Source organism: Ambystoma mexicanum, chromosome 4p, assembly GCF_040938575.1.
Source record: "Ambystoma mexicanum isolate Mex_15411 chromosome 4p, UKY_AmexF1_1, whole genome shotgun sequence".
In the NCBI taxonomy this organism is placed as follows: domain Eukaryota; kingdom Metazoa; phylum Chordata; class Amphibia; order Caudata; family Ambystomatidae; genus Ambystoma; species Ambystoma mexicanum.
The window spans coordinates 1,252,625,071-1,252,648,669 of NC_090927.1; the positions used below are offsets into that span (position 1 = coordinate 1,252,625,071).

The window sequence follows — 23,599 nt, forward strand, 5'->3', positions numbered from 1 at the left end:
GGTCTCCCGCCTCGCTGGGCTGAGCTTCTCCCCCCTCACACCTTCACCTCGGCCCCGGGCCCTGCAGCAACAGTGCAAAGCACCCCTCCTCGCCTCTGATTAGCGGCCTACCACCTGCGCCCCTGGCGCCCTCGGCGTGAGTGGACTGTGTGCTCACAAGATGGCTGGTAAAAATGGCAGGCCCAAGCAGCGACAGACCACCATGGACACTTACGCATCCAGCAAATCTCCGAACCTTGAGAGCACGAATTGTGTGACCACAGATGTTCAACCAGACCCTATGGCAACGACGACACCTGAACCCAGTAACACCCAGCTCCTCGAAGCCATCAGACTACTCCAAACAACGATGGAGCATAAAATCGATGAGGTTGCCATAGACCTGTGCCTTCTGCGCCAAGATGTCTGCTCCTTGGCCGGCAGGACTGAGGTGCTTGAAACACAGGTCAAAGAAAATACAGAATCCAAAACGCACCTCCTCCGAGACGTCGACGAGCTCCAACAAAGGGTCAAGAACTTGGAAGACAGGGCAGAGGAAGCGGAGGGAAGAGCCCGTCGCAACAATATTCGTCTCCTCGGGCTGCCGGAGGGTTCTGAGGGCTCCGACCCCACTAACTATGTTGAGAACCTCCTGCTACAGGAGGTGGGAGCCGGTAAACTCTCCCAAGGCTTCACCATTGAAAGGGCCCACAGATCCCTCGCTAAAAAACCTCCACCGGGCGCTCCACCCAGGCCGGTGATAGCAAAAGTTCTTAACTACAGAGACCGAGAAGTAATCCTAGCCTTTTCCCGAGCAGGTGGCCAAATCAAACAGGACTCTGCCACAATTGCTATCTACCCTGATTATACCTTCCAGGTTCAAATGAACAGAGCCCAGTTTATACACACAAAGGCCAGACTGAAGGCGGCTGGGTTGCGTTACATGCTCCTGTACCCCTCAAGACTTAAAGTGCTGCACAACAACAGGGCACACCTGTTCGACACTCCGACACAGGCCAGAGACTGGATGAACGGACTGCAAATACCTGATGTCGAGGAAAGAAAGCGGAAACCTAGATAACGTTTCTCCCGCCATCTCGATAGGAATCATGCAGCCTCTACCCACCGCCGGCGGGCGAATTGAGCTCCCACACAGCTGATTAGATCCTAACATGGAGACACTGGAGTCAAGGTTCACTCCACCCCCTGGAAAATTTCTTCCCTTTTTTGGGTGTACATACCCACCCGTAGGGCACCTGGAAACCTATGCACGGTCCTATGGAGCAGAAACGGGATTGTCATAACGAGGGTGACCTCGCTGGGCTAGTTCTATGTTTGGGTTGTTTACAGTTAATGGGGGGGGTTGGAAACGGGGAGTTATTATTACAGTTGGGGACTACAAACGGAAATTACCAAGACCACGGAAGCACTCGTCATGCATTGCTGCACTAATTAGATCCAGAGTCCTGCTGGCCCCACAAGTCCGTCTACGCATTACCTATGGCTGACACAGTAAAGATCGTTACTTGGAACGTTAGAGGCCTGAACAGCTTCGTCAAACAACGACGTGTCCAATCCTACTTGAAGAGGTGCAGGGTCGGAATCGCCATGCTCCAAGAGACTCACCAAACTGCCAAAAAGCTAGATGCCCTGGCCAAAACCTGGCGTGGCACCCTAGTGGGTTCCGCTTACTCCGCCTATGCCAGAGGGGTCCTGATCTGGATTGCCCCCACGGTCCCCTTCAGGCTTACTAGCACTAAATCAGACAACGAGGGGAGGATGGTGGTGGTTTGTGGTTCTGTCGAGGGAAAAGAGCTATGCCTAGTTAGTACTTACGCACCCAACCACGACGCAACTACCTTCTTCCACTCCCTCTATACACGGATCACCCCATATATGGACAGAATTATGATATGGGGAGGCGACCATAACTGCACCCTTGACCCTCTACTGGATAGATCCGACGACAAGCACGATTGTCCCTCCCCTCCGGCCAAAATACTTTCTAAACTAGTCCATCAGTTGCAACTCAGTGATATTTGGAGGGACCAGCACCGGGGGCAACGCGAGTACTCCTTCTACTCCCCACCACATGCCGTGCACACCAGGCTAGATTATATTTTTCTCAGCCAGACACAACAGTCTGTGTTTGTTGATGCGCACTATTTGCCGAGGGTACTGTCCGGTCACTCTCCCCTGTTGGTCACCTGGGAGGTGTTCCCGCCTAGACCCCCCATTCCCACGTGGAGATTGAGAGCCGAAGCTCTACTTGATACAGCATTCAGAGAGCGCATAAGAGACAATACTGAAGAATATTGGCAGAACAACCTACATAGTGTTAAATACATAAGCACCGCCTGGGAGGCATATAAGGTGGTAATGTGGGGTGAGATGATCGCAGAAGTTGGGGGTGCCCAGAGATCCATCACAACGCTGTTGGAACGAGCTGAGAGAGACCTGTGTGCCCTTGAGGGCAGGGCTGACCCATCCCCCGATCATTTACTTAAAATTACCGAACTCAGACAAACCTACCTAAAGCACTGGGAAGCCCTAGGTAAACTAAGCTAAGCCAAACACACGGAAAGAGTCCATGCCGTGGGGGACAAACCCGGGAAACTCTTAGCCTGGCTCTACAAAAGGGAAACCCATTTGCCACATACTCACACCAGACGGCACCACCGTGCATACCCAACAGGAAGTTAATTCGGTTTTCTCTAGCTACTACCATAATTTGTACTCTGAGACCGCCCCACCCCCTCTGACACAGGGATCGAAGACGCCCTCGACGTCATCGACTTGCCTAAACTAGACTCGCATATGGCTGAGACCCTTGATGAGCCCATCACTCCCGACGAGGTCAAGGTGGTAATTAGAACGCTACCAACTGGGAAAACACCGGGCTCGGATGCCCTCCCCGGGGAGTTCTATAAAACCTACGAGGAAATAATCGCCCCTATATTAGCTCAGGTCTATAATGAGGCCTTCGAGCGTGGCGCCCTCCCGGATTCCCTGTGCGAGGCCGTGATAATACCCCTACTCAAACCTGGGAAGGACGGGGCAGATTGTGCCTCATACAGGCCCCTCTCTATGCTAAATGTAGACTGCACACCTGAACACCTCCTACCCTACATTCTTGAAACCCTGGACAGCTTTCACAAGCACACCGGGATCCAGATTAATAAGAGTAAATCTCGCCTCTACCCCCTAGCTGCACTACACAGTGAATATTATGGATCTCTCACTCCCCTAGATCTCGAATGGTAGGCGACATTGTTCAAATATTTGGGGATAACTATACATCGAAACCCCGGCACGGAACATATTCTTAACACCGTAAGGGCCAAAGACTCTCTCTTAAAGTCCATGGAGTTTTGGGGGCGGCTCCCGCTTTCGGTGGCCGGGAGGGCGGGCCTCCTTAAGATGGTCGCCCTACCCCGCCTATTGCATAACTTCACTAACGTTCCCTTCTACATCCCCCCCCACGTTCTTTGAAGAGCTCAACAAACTCTGTAGGGGCTTCTTCTGGCAGGGAGGCAGGCACATGGTGGCATTGGAGACTCTCCAGAGACCATACGAGAGGGGTGGGCTGAAGATCCCCAATTTCGAACTCTATTTCCTTGCCAGCCAGTTGAGACACATTGTGCGGTGGATGGTCAACGAAAGCACAACCGACACTCGCCTCCTCCAGCCGGCCCTCCCCCAGCTATTACTTAGGGATTTGCTGTGTTCCAGGAAGAGTGCCCTCGAAGATTGCCCTTACCTCGTTAAGCTGGGGATCCGACTCTGGAAAAGGGCCTGCAAATTGGTCGGGTCCGAGGACCCGTACTCCCCACAGATCCCCATTGCAGCACTCATGTCCAATCATTCCTGGGGGCAACTTGAGACCCGTACACAATGGGAGCCCTTCGAGGTAACCACACTGGGGGACCTAATCCAAGAACAGACGGTTTTGGCCTTCCCGGACCTCTGCGATGCCACGGGCCCCCCGGCCGGGCAATTCCTGCTGCACAGAGCGGTCATACAGGCCTTGACTAGCAGATGGCCTGTCGCTATCGACCAGACTGATGAAAACGAATGTATCAAAACGATACTGAACGCTGCTGAGGGGGGCCACGAAACCTCACGTATTTACAAGGCCCTACTATTGGGCTCCACCAAAGATGACCTCAAATGCCGGGACAAATGGGAAACCGAATTGAACCTGGTTTTTGAAGACAAAGCCTGGGGCGATATAACCCACTACCACAAAAAAATCTCCCGAAACGCCCGCTTGCAGCTCATCCAACTGTATGTTATGAACAGAGCGTACCTCACCCCGGAGGCTATATCAAGATTTACCGGTGCGGGCACCCAATCATGTCCCAAATGCAGTGAGCCCAAGGTTGGTATGAACCACATGTTCTGGGGATGCCCAGTGATCAGAGAATTCTGGACACAAGTGAAGGAAAGAGTGGCTGGTGCAGACATTGACATTGTAGTGGACGAACCCTCGGCATGCATCCTGAGTAGGTATAGGCGCTGCAGGGAGAACAAACCCCTCAACAAGCTCAGAGACCTTATTTATATAACGGCCAAAAGGTGTATAGCCATGGGGTGGAAGAGCCCCAGAGGCCCGCCTATGCCCCTATGGTGGGGAGATCTTACAAAGTGGATCACAGCCGAAACTGCAGCATGGGAGATGGCGATCCAAGTGCAGAGACTTGATTCTAGCGAAGAGCTACACCGTTGGGTGGCCTTAACAGTACCCCTGCTCCATCCAGAGTCACAGGAGGGTGAGATAAACGGGGAAGGCGACCCAGGCCCGGGCATGGACTCATGATGAACATAGAACTAACTGTGGTCTTGGAAGGGGAGGGGTGGGTTGGGTGGGGTGGGGGGGAGTTGGGGACTTTACCTTCTGATACGCTTGACCTATTACCACTGATGCCAGTTTTTGTTATCTTATGTTATGAAACTAATAAAATATATTTAAAAAATAAAAATACCAGCACATTGAGAAGGCCACTCTAAACAACTGAACACCCCCTCCCAATATAAGAAAATCAGTAGTATACACACAATTCATCAACTTTTATAAACTGATCAGCCCACATGGTACACGGGCACCCAGCACAGCAGCATCTGAATACAAATAGCTCAAGTACTATTCACAAATCGACTTCAGAGAGCCTGGGTACTTTGCACACATGTCATAACAGCATGCTCTAATCCATTTTCCATGTCCCTACTCACCAAACCAAACTTATTTCTTCAGAATCCTATAGCGCCAAGAGACCATGCAAAAGCAATGCACGATATAAATAAAACTTTTAATAGCATAGCTATAAAGTAATGATTAGCAGCTCTGACTGGCGTTATCAATTAAGCCTTTTTAACAGGCAGCATAGAAACAAAGCAAGCATTCCCCAATCTACAAACATCGATTTCCTGAGAAATGATCATGTAATGAGGCTGATGCAGTGCTGTGCACGCTGCCTCTGGCAGGGATGAACGATTAAGCTGGTTAAAAAGGGTAGGTGTACCACACACTTTCAGGTCAAGGGTCTCCACACAGGCACAGTGGCGCACGGTCTGCAGTTTCACTTCAAGGTCAGGACCATACCCACGCCTGTGACACCTCAGGGAGCACAATGAGGAGCTTGGGCAAAAACCCCAAGGAGGAGTCTGCAGACTGCGAACTCCTCCACTGTACAAGGGTAGGCAAAAGAGGGCATGGTCAATACCACCGGACACATCTTCGCCCTCGGGATCCCCACAGTGTTGGCCATTCATCATCACAACTAGAACATGCAATGCTGGGGATGATTCATGAAGACATCCAAGAGTTGTGCGTTCTTCTGCTCTTCGAGGAATCATTGCAAGTCAGTAAAAAGTTAACTCCCAAAATCAATTCTCATATTCAGCATTCATAAGGCAAACGCACAGCTTCCCCCAGCAGTCAACCTGGAGAAACAATGAACACTGCTACAAATAAATGGCAAACGGATGCTCAGCGTATTTGAGTTTAGGGAATCTTTAAAGTGTTTAGTGTTAAATATTTCATACACTTGCTTGCTTGCATTACAGTGGCATCTAGAGGAGGAAAGTATGCTTTTTTAATAAAAATAAAGACAGCGTAAACGGTACGCAGTAGAAAATGAAATGCTCCATAATGGCAATAATTCCATGTGTAAAAGGGCACAATACCCACCTTACCTAGAGGGCTGATGGTATGTTTGTTTTCTTGCAGTGATTTTGGGCTATATCTGTAGCGTTCACCTTGTATCCACAGGGACGCCACCCTACTGGTCCGAAGCGCTTCTGGAGCTGGTTCACCTTCTCCGGGGACTCGCGCTGCCGTGGGCTTATCCTGGAAGACAGGAGTTCGGTTTTAGCTACAATCACCTCCTCCGGGGACCCGCCTCCCAAGGGTTCCCCTTGCGACCCCCTCGGAGCCTCTCTCACTTTGTATTTCATTAAGGTGCGCTCTCCGTCCTGCCGTTCTGTGCAGGGGCGCGTCGTGGTTGGGCACCGTTCGCCGAGTTACTTCACTGGCATGGGCCCGGGAGTCCAGGCCGGCTGTCACTCCCCTCTTGAGGTAAGCCTTGAGTCTTTGAAGATTGAGTGTCCGCAATTGCTATTGCCCTGTTGACCTTCTCCTCTCGTTGATGCAGAAGGGTGATGGAGACATCGAGCTGATGGACAGGCCAGTGCTCGAGAAGGTAAGATGATGCGCCAAGCGCGGCGCTGTGAGCGTCTTTGAATAAGGCTAACTTGTGCTGTCCTTCCTTACAGGTCGCCGAGAAGTCCCGGAAGATTTGCGGCCAGATGGAAGCAGAGCGAAGGATGGAGGATGTCCGGATTGCAGTCGAACTTCCAGGAGAGCTTCGGTAAGTAGCGGAGTCTGGAGATGATGATGTCGGATGACGAACGCTCACTAATTATTTCCCTTCTGGTCTCTCCTTTCTAGGATGTTGCTTGCGGGGGAAGACGAGGTCTAGTGAAGACTCCGGAGTGAGCGGGATGTTGGATGCAGGACAGGTAAGGAAGAATAACAGTGTTCTTCTTCTCCCAGATGATGCAGGCCAAGGATGCTGCGAGTAGGTCATGGTGAACGTCACGCTGCAAGTACAGAACAATGCGAAGCACGTGCCTCAGCTTGGGCGTGGCTTAAATAGCCAGCAGGCATCCCAGGTGCCTCCAGGGCTGACCATGCCCTGGATGCTAAACTGCATGATGCAGTTCCCCGTCGATCCTTGTGGGGGCAGCCATGTTGGTCCATTCCCCAATGAAAGCTCCACATGCCATATGAGCCTGGCACCAAAGGCGCCAGGACTGGCTCCAGGACAGCCGAGAGGGGCGTGATTGGGCCCTTGGGGCTTTGCAGGAATACTAGGGCGAGGGCCAGAGGGCCTGAGTTCCCAGGCCAGGGGTAAAGTTCGTGACAGCACTCCCCCACCAAGGTCCCTCTCAAGGTGGTCTATCTGTCTAGTCCCGGCTTGGTGGGGTACTCTTTGTGGAAGCGCTGAATCAAGCGTGGAGCATGAATGTAATCACTGGGCTCCCAATTTCTGTCCTGCGGACCATATCCAATCCACTAGGTAGTAGAGTTTCGTTATAACATACTTGGAATCCAGGATGTCTTTTACCTCAAATTCTGGTTCTCCTTGAATTATCACAGGTCCAGGTGGGGTAGTCACTCGGGTTCCAGGTTGAACTGGTTTCAAAAGGGATACGTGAAACACTGGATGTATCCGCATGTGGTTTGGCAACTTCAGCTTTACCGCGGCTGGGTTTATGATGGATTTGATTGGGAACAGTCCTAAAAACCGTGGGCGGAATGTCCGGGTTCCTTTTAGAGGCACATTTGGAAGCTAACCGTACCACATGTTCTAGGAAGGTTCTAGCGAGACCCAATGCGTTTGGTAGTCCTTTGAACAGGAAGAAATGAGCCATCTTGGAAAACAGGTCCACGATGACTAGGATAGTGTTATAACCTTGGCAGGAAAGTAGGTCAGTGATGAAATCAAGTGATAACGTGTGCCACGGATCTGGCGGAATGTCCAATGGTTGTAGAAGTCCAGCGGGTCTTTGCTTAGTTGACTTATTCTGAGCAGAGATACCACATGAGGTGACGAAATGAATTATATCTTTATGCCACGTTGGCCACCAGTAACTCTGTTTCACCTTGGCCAGGGTCTTGGCAATTCCCGGGTGGCCTTCCATGAGGGAGTCGTGATATTCACAGATGACTTGTTCTTAAAAGTTCTTTTACAGGCACGAATAGCCGATTTCTGTAGTAAGGCAGTTGGTCTTTTACGCTATAGTGTTCTCCTCTTGAACCCCACTCTCGTAGCTGCTCCTGAGTTCATACTTGCCGGACTTCATACCGCAACTCGTCTTGCGTCATCGTAGTTGTGATGCCTAAGAGTCTTTCTCCCGGATTGATGGCCACGGGGTTCAGGAGGTGTATACACCACCTCATCGGTGCCCATGCGCGAAAGGGTGTCAGCCTTGCCATTTTTGACTCCTGGTCGATACGTGATTACATAGTCGTACTCCGCGAAGAATAGAGCCCATCGTAGTTGTCGAGAAGATTGAGCCTTTGCACCTTTCAGGTATGGTAGGTTTCGGTGGTCTGTTATCATGGTGATTGTAGGTCTGGCTCCTAACAGGTAGTGTCGCCAGGCCTTGAAAGCGGCCTTTATGGCCAGTAGCTCCTTATCTGTGATGGCGTAGTTGAGCTCAGGCGGCGAGAATTTTCGTGACCAGAACGTCATGGGATGTAGCTCGCTGGTGTGTGGGTCCCTTTGTGATAACACTGCACCCATCGCCATACTGGACGCATCAGTCTCCACCACATATGGAAGGTCCGGGCGTGGATATTGTAAAATTGGGGCAGTGGTGTATTTTGTTTTGAGTTCCCGAAAGGCCTTTTCGGCCTCCTCTGTCCATTGAAATGTTTTGTTGCACTTCCTTAATAGTGACGTGATCGGGTGTACTATTTGCGAGAACCCTGGAATGAAACGACGGTAAAAGTTCACAAAACCTAGCATGCTCTGGACTCCCTTAAATGAACTTGGGGCTGGCCAATTGAGGACGACATCCACCTTGTGCACATCCATTCGGATTCCTTGTGGAGAAAGGATAAAACCCAGAAATTCTACTTCCGTAACATGGAATGTGCATTTCTCAAGCTTGGCGTAGAGATGATGCTGACGGAGTTTGGTAAGAACGGCCAGTAAATGCAGACATGATCTTGTTCTGAAGCCGAATACACCAAGATGTCATCGATGTAGACTAAGGCGCAGACATCGATCAGTTCTCTCAGGACATCGTTCATGAAGTATTGAAATGCAGCTGGGGCATTGCCCAGGCCGAACGGCATCACTTGGTATTCGTATAAGCCGTATTTAGTTCGGAGCGCTGTTTTCCACTCGTCCCCTTCTTTAATGCGCACAAGACGGTATGGCCCCCAAAGGTCCAATTTCGTGTAGATTTGGGCTTCCTTGACTTGGTCTAGCAGCTCTGGGATCAGAGGTAGGGGGTAGCGGTTCTTGACAGTGATTTGGTTCAATGCACGGTAGTCAATGCACGTTCTCAATTCTCCTTCCTTCTTCGGTACCAAGGGAGACGCTGCCGCTGACTTTGAAGGGCGGATGAAACCGTTGGCCAGATATTGCTTCACAAATGTTTTCAGATGTTGGTTCTCAGGTTCGGTGAGTGCATAGATTCGGCCACACGGAATTCGGGCTCCAGGTATCAGGTTGATCTGGCAACCGTAGGGCCTGTGGGGTGGCAAGGTATTTGCTTGTTCCTTTTGGGACACGTCTTGAAAGTCCTGGCATTGAATTGGTAAGGTAGCAACCACGCCTAGGACACTTACCGTACCTCCCTGGACAGGTGAACTGGCATGCTTCGCTTTTCTCACTTTGGGATAGCAGGTGTGTGTGCAGTCATGGGAGAAGACCAACTCTCGGGCACGCCAGTTGATCTGTGCATTGTGCGCGACCAGCCATGGCATTCCTAAGATTAACCGCAACTGCTGTGCTTTGATGAGGTCAAAGGTGGTAGTTTCCTGATGCCCATCCTCACATAAGAGGGTGAGTTCAGTGGTACACTCGGATAATGGACCGGAGGCGATTTTGGTGCCATCTACAGTGGTTACAGTCTCTGTGGTGGGCATCGGACAGAGTGGGAGCCCCATCTTTGCTGCAAGATCCTGGCCGAAGTAATTCCCCACTGCTCTGCTATCAATGTACGCTTCTAATGAATGCATTCTTGATGGCTGTTGATGGGTGATTAGGATCACGGCAAAGCAAAATGGGAGGTTTGTAGTTGGATTTCTTCGCTCGACAATGGGACCCCTACAATTGCCGAGCTTGGTAGTTTTCCGACTCCTCACTTGGTTTCTCCTTGTCTATGGCCCCTACGGTTCTTCTTGGTTCTAATGAATGCATCCTTGATGGCTGTCGATGGGTGATTAGGATCAAGGGCAAAGCAAAATGGGAGGTCTGTAGTTGGATTTCTTCGCTTGACAATTGGACCCCTACAATTGCCGAGCTTGGTAGTTTTCTGACTCCTCACTTGGTTTCTCCTTGTCTGTGGTCCCTACGGTTCTTCTTGGTGGTTTAACTGGACTTTCCTTAAGGAAATGGCCTGCTTTTGCGCAGTACAGGCATAGCTGCTGTTCTTTCCTCTTATCCCGTTCGGCTTTGGTTAAAGGAAGCCTAACCCCTCCTAGTTGCATTGGTTCTGTGGAGCCCTCAGATCCCCGCTGGGCATGCTCCTTGGGGCGCACGTACATGGGGCGTGTATCCAGTTTGCTTCGGTCTATTCTTCGATCTTGCAATCGGTGATCGAGTTGCACCACCAGATTTATGAATTCGGCACAGTCCTTAGGTGGGTCCACTACTTGGGCCAATACGTCTTGACTCCCCTCGCAAGCCCCGGTGGAACAAAGTGGTCCGTTTGTCCTCTGGCCATCCTGCCTCGTCCACCAGTCTATTAAAGGTGGCTATGTATGCCAACAGATCCTGGTTCCCTTGCCGAAGGGACAAAAGTTTGTTATCCAACGCCTGCCCATGGGAGCGACGAAAGAAGAGCTTTTCCAGCTCCTGCTGAAAGCCCCCGAAATCGTGTAACAGTGGATCATCCGGCTGATAAACGGCACCGACCAGTCTGCTGCACTACCACTCAAGTAGGATAAAACAAAGGCCACACGCGATTGATCATTGGGAAACGCCCCAGGTCTGCACAAGAAGTGGAGGCGACACTGATTCATGAAGGTCGCATATCTTCGGGGATCCCCCGAGAAACGTTCCAATGGAGCTAGTGGTACTGTGCCAGGTAGATTGATCTGAACCGGATTGCTGGTTGGAGTTGGTATTGATGGGCTGATTCCAGGCAACGGGGCTTGCCCGGTCTGCGATTGAAGGAGTTGTCTGCCAAGATCATCAGTTCGTTCTTGGAACTCCTATCTCCCTAACAATAACATACCATCCTACCTGAACTCACTGTACCCTAGAGTTGCACAGTACAGGAACAATCTGTTTATTTGGGGGAGGGATTTTAATTGTGTACATGACCCGCGGCTGGACAGATCCACACCACAGCTAGGAGGCCCATCGACAGCTACGACAGCACTATCCGCCATGTTGGGGAGGCTGGAAATGACGGATGTGTAGTGGGAAAAACATCCTGAAGCACGCGAATACTCATTTTACTCATCCCCACATAAGTTACACACAAGACTAGATTACATATTCATAGACAGGGAACACTTACCCCGGGTGGAGGGAGCACAATACTTGGGGAGGACTATCTCTGATCACTCCCCGCTTCTGATAACATGGAACCACAGAGGGCCCAGACCTCCCATTCCCATGTGGAAAATGCCCACAGACGCCCTGAGGGACCCAGCTTTCCGAGAAGAATTACGTGATTCTATTGATGCATACATAGAGGTTAACACCGGTAGTGTAGCTTACAATAGCACAGTGTGGGAGGCTCTAAAGGTGGTAACCAGGGGAGAAGTCATTGCAAAGGCGGGAGGTATCAAGAAGCTGCCCAGGAAAGAACTAGACCTAGTGGAACGTCAGATTGAGCGACTTGAGGCTACCCCCGTAGACACCCAACAGAGGGAAGAGGAGCTTGTGAAACTTAGAGAGCGGAACATAACTGCGTGGAACAGGCTGGAAAAGTTCGACTATACTGCCAGAACAAATAGAGCACACGTTGAGGCCAACAGACCGGGCAGACTACTCACCTGGCTCTGCCGTAAAGAGCACCCCACCACCTCACTACAAGATGAGGATGGAAACACACACTGTACGCAGCAGGGCATTAATGACACTTTCACTCGCTTTTACACCCACCAGTATTCACATGAGGAGCAGGTCCCCCATGAACGGTTGGTAGAAACAATAGAAGAGATAGGGCTCCACAGGCTGTCCACTGAGCAAGCCGAATCCCTAGAAGCAGAAATCACGCCCGAAGACATTACCGATGCAATCAGATCCCTGGCCACAGGCAAAGCACCGGGAACAGACGATTGCCCACAAAGTTTTTTAAAACGTATGAGTCCTCCCTGACCCCCCTATTACACGCAGTATACCAGGAGGCATTCGAAGAAGGGATACTACCCGAAAGTATGAGGGAGACGCTTGTGATCCCGATCCTCAAGCCTAATAAACCGGCAGACCAATGTGACTCATATCGCTCGATTGCAATGCTAAATTATGACGTTAAAATCCTGACTACGATCTTAGCGAAGCGGCTGTCTAGAATAATAGGAGACATAGTTCACCCAGATCAGTGCGGTTTCGTGCCGGGCCGAAATACGTCCATGAACCTACGCAGGCTGCAGCACATTATAGCGCAAACCGATAAAGACAAGGACTCATACGCGCTGCTGTCCCTAGACGCAGTCAAAGCGTTTGACTCCATTTACTGGGAATGGCTTGTGGCAGTGCTTAGGGGGTTTGGGTTTGGTCCCGGGTTCATCAGGTGGATTAACATCTTGTATGCTAAACCTAAGGCAAGGGGGAAATCTGGGAAGTATATGTCGGAGGCCTGGGATATATGCAGGGGGACTAGACAGGGTTGTCCACTATCCCCAATGCTTTACATACTGGGACTAGAACCCATAGCTGTTTACTTTAGAAAGCAATTCTTCGATGCAGGCATTAGAGTGGGAGACGTGGATCACATCATCTCGCTCTACACGGATGACGTTCTCATATACGTCAGGGACCCACACCTCAACGTACAATTATTCCAAGGTCTCTGGGATAAGTTTTAGCAGGTCAAAGTCTTGTATGTTCCCCCAAGCGGCCCTGAAAACAGAGAGTTTAGAAGCACTCCCTGAAGTTGGGATCCAGTGGCAGAATACGTCATTCCGCTACCTTGGAGTACACATTATGCATACCCCCGAGCTAATGCACGAACGAAACACAAAGGCAGCACTCCCCGCCCTGCGCATATCAATGGTGTTCTGGGCGAAACTCCCCCTCTCGATGATGGGCAGGGCTTCGATAACTAAAATGATCGTTCTCCCGCGTTTCCTTTATGGGTTTCAAAATGTACACTATTATATACACAAGCCCTTCTTCCGACTGCTTGAGACCATACTGCGAGAGTTCCTATGGGGAAAAGGCAGGCATAGAATAGCGTTGCAATTGCTAACCCTACCATATAGCCAAGGCGGTATTCAACTTCCAAACCTAGAAAAATATTACATAGCAGCACAGCTTAGTTTTGTGACCAAATGGCTAGATGATGAACCCACATCTGAAACACCATTGCTACAGGCCATGCTGCCCCAATTCCATCTGAAAGAACTGGTCTGGGCACCGTCCAAACTGCTGGGAACTCTACCCTTTTTGGCTGACCTGGGAAGGAAAATTTGGCACAGGGCAAAAATGCTCACTAACTCACGGAACCCCTATACCACAGAAGTCCCCCTGATCGCAGACCTATGCACAACACTTTCGGATTTGAAACATATCAGGCTCTGGGAGAGGGAAGGGGTCTACACCTGGGGAGATCTGTATGATGAAGGCACTTTCAGAGAGTTCACCTCGCTGCAGTAGACAAAAGGCATACATACCGGCCAGTTTCTGTGGTAGCAAAGAACTCGTGCTGTGGCCCGACGCAAATGGGACCCGTGGCTGATGGAACCAGACACAGACCCACTCCTCACCTTGATGTACAACTTGGGAGAGGGCGGTAAACCCGTTTCGCAAATATATGGCCACCTGATCGACATGCCAAATCCTCGGAGCATGGAAATGAAAAGCAAATGGGAGGAGGATATAGGCCGGGAAATGACTGAAGAGGAGTGGAACAGAGCTCTCACATTCCCCAAAACGGTGTCCAGAAACCATAGATTTAGGCAGATTCAGTTGAACATTCTACACAGAACTTACCTGACCCCATGCCGCATAGCCACCTTCAATCCCCAGGCACAACCGACCTGCAACTGGTGCAAGGGGGAAAGAGCGGATCTGATCCACATGTTATGGGAATGCCCCAGGACAAGGGCTCTGTGGGACAGGGTCCAACAAACTTGCGAAAAAGCAGGCCTGAGTAATGGACACCCGGCGAGTGCCTCTTAGGAACCTACTCATCAACTTGCCGGTGAGGGCAAGACCAAACAACTAATGATATTTTTGTTAACCATGGTCCTGTTCACTTAGACACAGGTGGAAAAGCTGGTCTGATGCAGGGAAGGAGGGAGGGGGGGGCAACCAGCACAATGATGTGGGGGAGTGCGAGAGGGGAATTAAATCTCGGATTCTTAAATCTAAGCAGCTAGCAGTCACAAGTGCAGAGATTGAGGCATCGGAATAGTCATGTAATTTTTATTTTAGCATTGATAACTGGAAAGTTCCTTGCAAAAGGGTGGTTGCCCAGAGGGTGGGTGAGGTGATATCAAAATATCACTAAAAAATGCACTGTCCCACTTGTTATGGGATGGGAAAACCCATGTTGTTGTGGGGTTTTCTCTCAATTACATGCAGTAACCCCTGTTGGTATTGGGGGTATCATAAAATGTTGTGGTGAGGCCACAACAGGTGAGGTCGACCGGTTTCGATGGTTCAAGGGTGATTACCGACCATCTTCTTCAGGACAAGATCGATTTTCATATGCTGCTGAGTAGCGACTGTCCTCTTAGTAGGGCAGCAATAACAGGCTGCAAAGGGATCCTTGTGGATGTGCACGGCATGGCACATCCACAAGGATCCCTTTGCAGCCTGTTATTGCTGCCCTACTAAGAGGACAGTCGCTACTCAGCAGCATATGAAAATCGATCTTGTCCTGAAGAAGATGGTCGGTAATCACCCTTGAACCATCGAAACCGGTCGACCTCACCTGTTGTGGCCTCACCACAACATTTTATGATACCCCCAATACCAACAGGGGTTACTGCATGTAATTGAGAGAAAACCCCACAACAACATGGGTTTTCCCATCCCATAACAAGTGGGACAGTGCATTTTTTAGTGATATTTTGATATCACCTCACCCACCCTCTGGGCAACCACCCTTTTGCAAGGAACTTTCCAGTTATCAATGCTAAAATAAAAATTACATGACTATTCCGATGCCTCAATCTCTGCACTTGTGACTGCTAGCTGCTTAGATTTAAGAATCCGAGATTTAATTCCCCTCTCGCACTCCCCCACATCATTGTGCTGGTTGCCCCCCCCTCCCTCCTTCCCTGCATCAGACCAGCTTTTCCACCTGTGTCTAAGTGAACAGGACCATGGTTAACAAAAATATCATTAGTTGTTTGGTCTTGCCCTCACCGGCAAGTTGATGAATCTTTTTCCCCAGAAAACCGTTCCCTGTGTATCAGTATTTCCCTACGGTTTGGGAAGGCAATTGCCACTCTGGCTCTTCGAGCTTTAATTTACCCTGTTGTTTTTTTCTTAGGAACCTACCCCAGACCAGCCAAACTCAAGCATGCAACAAGGCTCATGGACATTTCGTGCATACTGGCCAAAAGAACTATAGAAATGGCCTGGAAGAAACCCATGGGCCCTCAGTTCAAACTATGGCACAAAGAGAGTGAACGGTGGGTGCTGGCCGAGACCGTGGCATGTGTGGACTGTGTGGCCAGATCCACGGATGACTCTAGTATGTCACTCGAGGCATGGAAGGAACTCACCAGACACATGTTCCATCCCTCGGATGATGGGCCCCCCTGAATCGGAACTTAACACAGACCCATGTGAGACCTGTTATAAAGCCAGCGGCAGCGGAAGTACGGCAGAGGACAGAGACCTTGCGGAAGCCTTTCCACTATTGTAGTTGCCGGATGGTTCCCCTTCGGTCCCACCCTCCCCCCGAAACAGTTAACGATATATGAAACGGACAGAATATGGAGACACTTATGGTTGTTTTGTTTTTGTATTTGTAATTTTTTGACGTTAAGTTAAACATATGTTTATAACTATTTGAGATTGGCTCCATTGTACACAACTTGTTTGATATTATTGAAAAATGCCAATAAATAAATTTGAAAATAAATCAGTTTGTTCTTGGGCCACAATTAGTTCTCTCCGCAGGGCCTTGGTTTCTTGTCGGGCGGAATGTACCTCTGCACGTAACTGCCCCAACAACTGGGCCAACTGGGCCAACTGGTCGGTTTCTGAGGTTTCCATACTAGGCGCCCGGGTGGATTATTATGTTTTGGCTTCGCGTTCTGTAACGCTCACCTTGTATCCACAGGGACGCCACCCGACTGGTCCGAAGCGTTTCTGGAGCTGGTTCACCTTCCCCGGGGACTTGCGCTGCCGTGGGTTTATCCTGGAAGACAGGAGTTCGGTTTTAGCTACAATCACCTCCTCCGGGGACCCGCCTCACAAGTGTTCCCCTTGCAACCCCCTCGGAGCCTCTCTCACCTTGTATTTCGTTAAGGTGCGCTCTCCGTCCTGCCGTTATGTGCAGGGGCGCGTCATGGTTGGGCACCGTTCGCCGAGTTACTTCACTGGCATGAGCCAGGGAGTCCAGGCCGGCTGCGACTCCCCTCTTGAGATAAGTCTTGAGTCTTTGAGTGTCCGCAATTACTACTGCCCTGTTGACCTTCTCCTTCTCTCGTTGATGCAAAAGGGTAATGGAGACGTTGAGCTGATGGAGAGGGCAGTGCTCGAGAAGGTAAGAGGATGCGCCAAGCACGGCACTGTGAGCGTCTTTGAATAAGGCTAACCTGTGCTGTCCTTCCTTACAGGTCGCCGAGAAGTCCCGGAAGATATGCGGTCAGATGGAAGCGGAGCGAAGGATGGAGGATGTCCGGATGGCAGTCGAACTTCCAGGAGAGCTTCGGTAAGTAGCGGAGGCTTGAGATGATTATGTTGGAAGACGAACGCTCACTAATTATTTCCCTTCTGGTCTCTCGTTTCTAGGATGTTGCTCGCGGGGGAAGACGAGGTCTAGTGAAGACTCCGGAGTGAGCGGGATGCTGGATGCAGGACAGATAAGGAAGAATAACGGTGTTCTTCTTGTCCCAGACGATGCAGGCCAAGGATGCTGCGAGTAGGTCATGGTGAACGTAACGCTGCAAGTGCAGAACAACTCGAAGCGCGTGCCTCAGCTTGGGCGTGGCTTAAATAGCCAGCAGGTATCCCAGGTGCCTCCAGGGGGACCACGCCCTGGAGGCTAGACTGCATGTCGATCCTTGTGGGGGCAGCCATGTTGGTCTATTACCCAATGAAGCTCCACATGCCATATGAGCCTGGCGCCAGGACTGGCTCTAGGACAGCGAGAGGGGCATGATTGGGCCCTTGGGGCTTTGCAGGAATACTGAGGCGAGGGCCAGAGGGGCCAGGGGTAAAGTTTGTGACAATATCCCAGCAGAAAAAAGGAGGGGGTGTAGGAAGAATGTAGGCTCTGCATTTCAATATCCAGACTCCGCATGTCATCATTCACATTTTAGCGAGGGTTTGAACTTCAACTAGGGCCAAGGGTGTGAGACGCATTGCTGGACTCAAGAGTATGAGTCTCACGCTGAATTTAAATAGATGCCAATGCAGAGCACAATAGAAAATGATCACTTTGCTCCATGATGCTATTTTAATGTGCTGAAAATAACACTAACATGAATCTAATATACTAATCAACCCAACCCATTTAACATGTAACAGATTCCCATAATAACATGTACTGCAAATTAGTCCATGAAATAAGCTGGATGCAGATTGAGCAAAATGCATGATGCTCTGAAAATGGGAAAGAAAAATTATTTGAACGTGCAGGCTGTCTGTATCTGTCATGTCAGATCTGGAATGTGAAGATCCGTTATACTAAAATTATGGCATTGTATTGGAGCAGGAAGCGCAAGAAAGATGTATCATTTTTCTCTTCAGCAATGCAGTTAGCACAATGAGAAAGGCACAGAGGAAATTGTGTGATGTTTTAATGGGGTGATCTGGTCAAGGGGAGGTGCTCTTGACTGAAAAGGGTTTGAGGCAGAGTTAGAGAGGCATTCCTTTTCTTGCACTCATTGACTGACTGACTGCTTGGATGAAATTCAGGCTGAGGCTGTCCCTCTGCGGGGTTGGCAATCTTTAGAAGGGCTGCAAACACTCGAGCGACATTAGCTGTGAATGACCCTGGATCACTGCCAAGCTGGGTCAGGGAATACCGCCAGCTTAATTTAGGTAATTATCTGTTAATTGAGGTGCTGGTGAATTGAATGATACTATGTAGCACAGATTACATCATTCAGTTCATCTGTAGGCGCTGCATCAGAGATACAAATTTAAATGTACATGTAAAACTGTGTTTATTTTTCTCCAAGTTTTGCTGTTATTCAGAGTATATTTATCCTGCCAACTTTTGTTTGGAAGCCAGGGTTTATTTGCCAGAGCTTGGCACATTATCAGAGATCGAGCGTTGAAAGCCATTGCAAGAAAAACTTTGCTTGCATTGTGAATTATAACATGGGTGTGTACGTGTCACTCGGTGTAACTTGCATAATTCTAGTTTATGATAAAGAACAAGTTTGAAAAGGTGATTTACAAAGTGATTCATGGATTATTTGCGCCAAAAAAAACAGGATTTGTGTGCCATTCTGCCCGCAAATCCCTGTTTAACTAATGGGAATTTGTGGGCAGTATGGCGCGCAAATCCTGTTTTTTAGGCACAAATAATCCATGAATCAGTGTGTTAGTCTCATTTTATTTATTCTGCATTCAGTCTCTTTGATTTGACATGCATAGAGAGATGAACGTGCAGTAAGAAAATTCTCAAAGCAAAGTTAGCCGCAGTAAATTGTTTTACTTAGAGAGGCTGAATTAATATTTCAGTTGCATACTTTACATTTGTTTAAACGCAGCCAAAAGGCCATAAGAGTGATGTAAATAAAGCATCACAGGAGAGCATGAGCCATTTATTCAGAGAGTATTAGTCCAATATTTCTTTGTTGTTAGTGACCCTAGTGAAATAATTATTAGGCAGAATTCTGAAATTAGTCTCACCATTATAAAAATACTGCAATAGGTTTACCACAATATATTGGCAGGAGCCAAGAAAATACCACCATAGCAAAATACCACAAAATATTAGATATAATACCAAGAAATCTCCTACAAGTATCAACCCTCAGAAAAAGGGAGTGAGACACTTTCTGTTAGGGAGTGTGATTGAAGGAATCATCCAACCCATAGCAATGGGTAGTAAAATACTTACAAGTGGGCACATGAAGATGGTAAAATCACCCTTACTGGCCGAAGAAGTTGCCCCGCTGATAGAGGATGGTAATATGGGAACCCAACTTGTTGTTAGTGACCCTAGTGAAATAATTATTAGGCAGAATTCTGAAATTAGTCTCACCATTATAAAAATACTGCAATATGTTTACCACAATATATTGGCAAGAGCCAAGAAAATACCACCATAGCAAAATACCACAAAATATTAGATATAATACCAAGAAATCTCCTACAAGTATCAACCCTCAGAAAAAGGGAGTGAGACACTTTCTGTTAGGGAGTGTGATTGAAGGAATCATCCAACCCATAGCAATGGGTAGTAAAATACTTACAAGTGGGCACATGAAGATGGTAAAATCACCCTTACTGGCCGAAGAAGTTGCCCCGCTGATAGAGGATGGTAATATGAGAACCCAACTTGTATCCTAAAGCAAGGGACATTTTCTTGATGGTAGACGAGGCAAAGAAGTGAGCTGGGTGCTATCAGGTTTTCACTGTGAACCAAGAAGCACATTTGGCGCCATGATCACATAGCTGTAAGCGTGATCCAAGGAGCACACATGTGGTATGTCCTGGAGACTGTATTTAGCGAGTTGGGGAATTGTGGGGAGCAGTGTATTCCCTGGATAAATGTACCCCACCACACTGAGTTAAGCTAGGGACAGTTTGGTTCAGAACAGAAAGCCTGTAAGGGACACTCAGCACTCCAACATTATCAAATGTGCATCGACGCAACTGTTTCCATGATGTTTCATGAAGCTACTGGAATGGTGGGTGCTAAAGTGTCCCTCAGTTTTGTAATGCAGCTGGTGACTTTTTATTGCTATATAAAGGACTATAAAAATATGAGAGTTAGGGTGACTATGATTATTCTCACAACACTCTCCATGCATTCAACTCTTTGTAATCTATCCTTTGTAAAAATTAAAATGTGATTTATAGGAAGTAGCATTCTCTAATCCAAACAACAGGGATTTATAGTTTTAAATTAGACCACACCGATTTCTGAAGCATGATTGATTAGATGCTGGTCAGATAAATTCAAGCACAAAAAAGGCTGCAGAGTCACCAGAGAGGTTGCCAATCTGAAAGAGACATTATATAATATAAAGTGTTTCCGGCATTTTTTCTGACTCTTGGCACTAGGTTGTGTAAGAGTGGGTAGTAGAAGAAGATAGAGAGGCAACTAGTAAAACTTAAGTGTTGATCAGGGCAAATGGGAGAACCTGTTCTCTTGGTATTGGTATGTCTCTGGGCAGGTTTTGGGGATGGTCCTTGGGGTACATGTATCCAGCAGGGATCTCTAGGTATGGGTATCCTGTTCAGTTTGTTACTGACTAGGTTTGCCCTAAGAGATGGTGTGTTGGGGGTGCTCTGTGGCAAACTGTTAGGAGAGATGTAGAGGTTCAACTGTGTTAGTGTGTAGGGGGCTCAGGAGTACTAACAGTTCACCTTCTGTTTGTGAATGGCTAGTCAATGTGTGTAGTGGAAAGTGGAATGGTGAGCAAGTTAGTGATGGGTGCTAACAATCAAGAAGCCACATGTATAAAGAAACAATCAAGGAGCACTTTATATAAAGCAGCAGTCAGCCAACGAACAATACAAGAGACAATAAAGGCGCCATATAGGTGAAGCAAGAGTAGAGAATCAGTATACCTGGGGCAATAGACAAGGAGTGATATATATATATATACAAGGCTGTCATGGTGCTAAATAGATACAATGCAACAATCATGGAGTGGTACATGAGAAGTAACATTCATTAACAGTGTGGAGCGATTAGGCAGAATCGTTAGTGAGGCGATTGTCAGAAGGTCACCTACATGATGCAGAAAGATATGGGAAAGAACTAATCAAACGAGCCACGCGAGGACATTTTTATTGAGATAAACTGTTCCACCCAAATCTATGGTCGGGGATTTTAAAGCATATTTATTGTCTTAGTGTCACTGATCAACTCTCTATGACCCGCCCGCTGCCATTAACTGAACCAACGCGACTCTCCATGCAACAGGGCTCTTATGTTTAACTGGGCCTTGCCTTGCAGTGAGCCCCAGGTCCTCAGTGGAGTGGAGTGGTGTGTGTCATTGAGATCAGAGCAGATTGTTGGCACAGAGTGGGGGGTCAAAGAGGAACAGTCAGGTAACCAGTGGTGGTAATCTGTCTCACTGTAAGAGGCTTTGAGTATTATCAAATCAGTGCAATAAAATAGCCTGTCCTTTAAGAGAACCTGCCAGCAGTTACTTTGTTGTGTGTGGTTATGCTGCTAATGCATGTCCACCCACAGCTAAATGATGTTGTCTTTGTTCCTGAGGTTGGCTTGCCAAAAACACATACCCTCTATATTTAAGAAGTCAGAACATTTGCATTTGGTAATACAAATATACTTAAGTGTCAAGAGTTAACCTCTCATATCAAGACTTGTCTTTTTGCCCTCGAATAAGTAAAACTTGAGTTTCTTAACAATAGGTATCATTCTCGTATCCACAGTAGTAACACAGCTTTTGACTAAAAAAACTAAAATCCTCAAGATTGAAGTCAACATAAGTGAAATATAATGCATCGGGCCGGAGAGATTAAGTAAGGAGGCAGTAGCACATAGGAACCCCTCACGGTGTCCCATTTGTACATTAGGCCGTGGGGTCCACACTGCATAAATTAGGCGGGTGACGTACAATGTGACCCCAGCATTAACGCTGCAGAGTATAATGAAAGCGCACGCGGGCCTGGTTGGTTGATGTTGAGCTCTGCAGCTCCCACCGACCTGTGCGCGTGCCTCCTCGTGCCTCACTTACATTGACTGGCCAGAAGATGCTTCTTCTTGTTGCGCGGTGGCGTGCTGCAGGAAAGGGGGGAGTCTGTAGAAGGAGGACGGGGCTGTGCTAGGGGCGGCGGGCTCAGGAGTGCTGCTGCACCGCGCCCCTCCTCCTCCACCCGCCCGACGCTCGTCATAGAGGCAGCTCTGTGACACTTAAGAAGCCACTAGCGAGTGCAGAGGATCGGACGCTCGCGCGTCAAATGGCGCCTCTGTTATATGCTCTGGAGTCTGGACCACTGAGGGTCCACATTTCAGGAAGTAGCTGCAACAATGTCCGGACCGACCGGCACTTCAGAAATTGGGTTAAATGTTTTAGGTCCATGCGGTCAGGGAAAGGACTTTTAAAACACACCTTAATGTACTGAATAACAAAGACAATGTTGGAAAAACTGAAACTGCGTGATTCATTTTTTTTCTTTGCATACTTAGTTTAATACAAAAACGTTTGACACAAAACTAAAACCCCACTCTGTATACCGTGCATGAAGTCCCCGGAATACGAGTTTGCAACCCCCCCCCTTACCGTGAGGGCTAGCTGCTCTTCAGGCCACGGAGTGATTCACACTGATATATTTCCTCCAGCGATAGGGCGGGAGTAATGGGGCGCGGCTGTGGGTGGAGTCATGGCAGGCAGGTGGTCACAGGCGTGTAAAACCGAAAATAACGCTACGTTTTAGAGAGATGACTTGCAACTGGGGATGCGACCTTTGTTTGAAGAGAACATCTTCGCTCGAAGCACTGCCCACATTTTCAGTGGGCCCACACCCATTTTAAAGACAAGAAAACGGTCAGATAATAAAACTGAGACATAAAAAAATCAGTTTGCAGTTCGTTTTTTTGAACATAGATATAAAGTGATATTACCTTTAATTAAATTGAATACCATATATTTTTTGACCTTGGAACAATGAAAAGCTGAGCAGGTGTTTACAGAAATGAATCTGGTGAAGTTGTTGACGGTCAAGCTGTGTTCATATTTCAACAAGATGTGCATTAACTCACCTAGCCAACCTACCAAAAGAAAAACACAGTAAGCGATATCCATTTTATATAGTGCACATCAATCACAGAGTGGTCTCTCACAGATTTAAAGAAAAGTTGCTAT

At 48.5% G+C, this 23,599-nt stretch overlaps 1 protein-coding gene across 1 annotated transcript in view; it reads right to left on the reverse strand.

Moving 5' to 3' along the window:
- LOC138453779 (PHD finger protein 7-like) overlaps positions 1–22,616 on the reverse strand; it is a 1,510,505-nt gene extending 1,487,889 nt beyond the window's left edge. Inside the window, exon 1 of the mRNA XM_069606924.1 lies at positions 22,472–22,616. The gene's annotated coding sequence lies outside the window, so the exon portion shown is untranslated. The remainder of the gene's footprint in view (positions 1–22,471) is intronic.
- Positions 22,617–23,599: the final 983 nt, after the last annotated feature.